Source organism: Ursus arctos, unplaced genomic scaffold, assembly GCF_023065955.2.
Source record: "Ursus arctos isolate Adak ecotype North America unplaced genomic scaffold, UrsArc2.0 scaffold_22, whole genome shotgun sequence".
NCBI lineage: Eukaryota > Metazoa > Chordata > Mammalia > Carnivora > Ursidae > Ursus > Ursus arctos.
Window position 1 is genome coordinate 28,219,174 of NW_026622897.1, and position 4,100 is coordinate 28,223,273.

Consider the following 4,100-nt stretch of genomic DNA (forward strand, 5'->3'; position numbering starts at 1 on the left):
AGTACCATGCTGTCTTTGTGATCACAGCTTTGTAGTACAGCTCAAAATCCGGCATTGTGATGCCCCCAGCTTTGTTTTTCCTTTTCAACAGTTCCTTGGAGATTCGGGGTCTTTTCTGGTTCCATACAAATTTAAGGACTATTTGTTCCAGTTCTTTGAAAAATGTCCTTGGTATTTTGATCGGGATAGCATTGAAAGTGTAGATTGCTCTGGGTAGCATGGACATTTTAACTATGTTAATTCTTCTGATCCATGAGCATGGAATATCTTTCCATCTTTTTATGTCTTCCTCAATGTCTTTCAAGAGTGATTTATAGTTTCTAGAATATAGGTCCTTTACGTCTCTGGTTAAGTTAATTCCAAGGTAACGTATGGTTTTTGGTGCTATTGTAAATGGGATGGATTCCCTAATTTCTCTTTCTTCGGTCTCGTTATTCGTGTATAGAAATGCAACTGATTTCTGAGCATTGATTTTGTATCCTGCCACGTTACTGAATTGCTCTATAACTTCTAATAGTTTGGGAGTGGCTTCTTTTGGGTTTTCCATATAGAGTATCATGTCATCTGCAAAGAGAGACATTTTGACTTCTTCTTTGCCAATTTGAATACCTTTGATCCCTTTTTGTTGTCTGATTGCTGTTGCAAGGACTTCTAGTACTATGTTGAATAATAGTGGCGAGAGTGGGCATCCTTGTCGAGTTCCTGATCTTAAGGGAAAGGCTTCCAGCTTTTCCCCATTGAGAATAATATTTGCAGTAGGCTTTTCATAGATGGCTTTTATGAGATTGAGAAATGTACCTTCTATTCCTACACTCTGAAGGGTTTTAATCAGGAAAGGATGCTGTATTTTGTCAAATGCTTTTTCTGCATCGATTGAGAGGATCATATGGTTCCTGAGTCTTTTCTTGTTGATATGATCTATCACGCTGATTGATTTGCGAATATTGAACCACGCTTGCATCCCAGGTATGAATCCCACTTGATCATGATGGATAATCCTTTTAATGTACTGTTGGATTCTATTAGCACGTATCTTGTTGAGGATTTTGGCGTCCATATTCATTAGGGAAATCGGTCTGTAATTCTCCTTTTTGAGGGGGTCTTTGCCTGGTTTGGGGATCAAGGTAATATTGGCCTCATAGAATGAGTTTGGTAGCTTTCCTTCTTTTCTATTTTTTGAAATAGCTTTAGGAGAATAGGTATTATTTCTTCTTTGAATGTTTGGTAGAATTCCCCAGGAAAACCGTCCGGGCCTGGAGTTTTGTTATTTGGAAGGTTGTTTATCACTGACTCAATTTCTTCATAATTAATTGGCCTGTTTAAGGAATCAATTTCTTCCGGTTTCAATCTTGGTAGTTTATAGGTTTCCAGGAAGGATTCCATCTCTTCCAGATTGCTTAGTTTATTGGCATATAGCTGTTGATAAAAATTTCTAATAATCCTTCCAATTTCAATGGTGCTCGTTGTGACCTCTCCTTTTTCATTCATAATTTTAATAATCTGGGTCCTTTCTCTTTTCTTTTGGATAAGTCTTGCCAGTGGTCTGTCAATTTTATTGATTCTCTCCAAGAACCAGCTTCTAGTCCTGTTGATCTGCTCTACTGTACTTCTGGTTTCTGCTTGATTGATTTCAGCTCTAATTTTGGTCAACTGCTTCCTCGTGCGTGGATTAGGCCTGTCCCTCTGTTGTTGTTCTAGCTTCTTGAGGTGAGAATATAAAAACTGCATTTTAGATTTTTCTATTCTTTTGAGTGAGGCTTGGATGGCTATGTATTTCCCCCTTAGGACTGCCTTTGCAGTATCCCATAGGTTTTGGACTGTTGTATTTTCATTCTCATTGGTCTCCATAAATTGTTTAATTTGATTTTTGATTTCCTGGTTTATCGAGTCATTCCTGAGCAGAATGGTTCTTAGTCTCCAAGTGTTTGAGTTTCTTCCAAATTTTTCCTTGTGGTTGAGTTCCAATTTCAGAGCGTTGTGGTCTGAGAATATGCAGGGGATAATTTCAATCTTTTGGTATCGGTTGAGACCTGTTTTGTGTCCCAGAACATGGTCTATTCTTGAGAATGTTCCATGGGCATTAGAATAGAATGAGTATTCTTTGGTTCTGGGGTGTAGTGTTCTATATATATCTATGAGGTCCAACTTGTCGAGTATGACATTCAAAGCCTTTGATTCTTTGCTTAGTTTTTGCCAGGGTGTTCTGTCTATTTCTGATAGTGGAGTGTTGAGGTCCCCTACTATTAATGTATTTTTATTTATATGTCTCTTTATTCTGGTTAAGAGTTGGCTTGTGTATCTTGCTGCTCCCCTGTTGGGGGCATAGATATTTATAATTGTCATCCACTTGTTGAATACTTCCCTTAAGAATAATATAGTGCCCTTCTGCGTCTCTAACTATAGTCTGTAGTTTAAAATCCAATTTATCTGATATGAGAATTGCTACCCCAGCTTTCTTTTGAGGTCCATTTGCGTGAAAGATGGTACTCCATCCCCTTACTCTCAGTCTGAATGCATCTTTGGGTTTGAAATGAGTCTCTTGTAGACAGCAAATGGATGGGTCATTTCTTTTTATCCAATCTGCAACCCTGTGGCGTTTATGCGATGGTTCAAACCATTTACATTAAGACTGATTACTGAGAGATATGATTTTAATGTTGCCATGTTGCCAGTAAAGTCTTTGTTTGTATTGGCTGTGACTTTCTGTTCTGTATCACTCTTGGGGCCTTTTTACTTTTATAGAACCCCCTGTAATATCTCCTGTAGGGCTGGTTTCGTGGTTACAAAATTGGTTAGTGACTGGCGATTCTGAAATGTCTTTATTTCTCCATCAATTCTGAATGACAGCCTTGCTGGATAAAGGATCCTTGGCTGCATGTTTTTCTCTGAAAGAGCTTTAAAAATGCTCCCCCAACCCTTTCTCTCATTCCAGGTCTGTGTAGACAGGTCTGACGTAATTCTGATGCTTTTGCCTTGGTACGTGAGAAATTTCTTTGCCCTGGCCGCTTTCAATACTGTATCCTTGCATCTAATATTTGCGAATTGCACTATGACGTGACGTGGCGTAGGTTTGTCGTGGTTGAGCTTGCCTCTTGGACACGAATGTTTGTTTCCCTTGCTAGATTAGGGAAGTTTTCAGCTACAATTTGTTCAAATATCTCTTCTAGACCTCTGTTTTTCTCCACCCCCTCGGGGATGCTGATGATTCTAACATTGGATCGTTTCATTGAGTCAGTAATCTCCCGTAACCTACATTCATGGGCATGGATTTTTTTAAGACCATCTTCTATTTTCATTTTTTCCTCTATTAACCCATCCTCCAATTCACTAACCCGTTCCTCTGCTTCTGTGACCCTGGCCGTCAGAGCCTCTAGTTTTGCCTGCATTTGGCTCATAGAATTTTTAATTTCTGTCAGATTCGCTCTCATTTCTGTCCTTAGGGATTCTATATTCTCAGTAACCTTTTCGTTAATAGTTTTTTCAATTCTACTCATCATTTTGACTATTGTTACTCTGAATTCCATTTCTGATAATTTGGTTACATCCATATCCATTATTTCTGTGGCAGAGGCCACAGACTCACTGTCTTTTCTTTGCTGGGGGGGGCTTCTCCTTCTTGTCATTCTGATGAGGAGAGGTTGCGGGGTTGTCCAGAGCCCAAATTATTGACTGGGTCCCAGGCCGTGCCCCTTGTTTTATAGGGATCTTAGGGATGTGGGCTTCTTCTTTAAAGATTTTATTTATTTATTTATGTGGCAGCCAACCAGCGAGAGAGGGAACAGAAGCAGGGGAGTGGGAGAGGAAGAAGCAGGCTCCCAGCGGAGGAGCCCGATGAGGGACTCCTTTCCGGAACGCCGGGATCACGCCCTAAGCCGAAGGCAGGCGCTCAATGACTGCGCCACCCAGGCGCCCGGGTTGTGGGCTTCTTGATCTTTCAGCCTGCCTTCTGGGGGAGGGGCCTGCCGCGCCGATGCTCAGGCAACCCTGTTTGGGTAGAGTCTCCGTGTCCCCTGCGAGGGGGGATGGGGATGGGTACCCTGTGAGCCGGTATTTCCAGGCTTTTGTTCTCTGGCGGCTTTCCCTGGCGGTTTGCTGTGCCT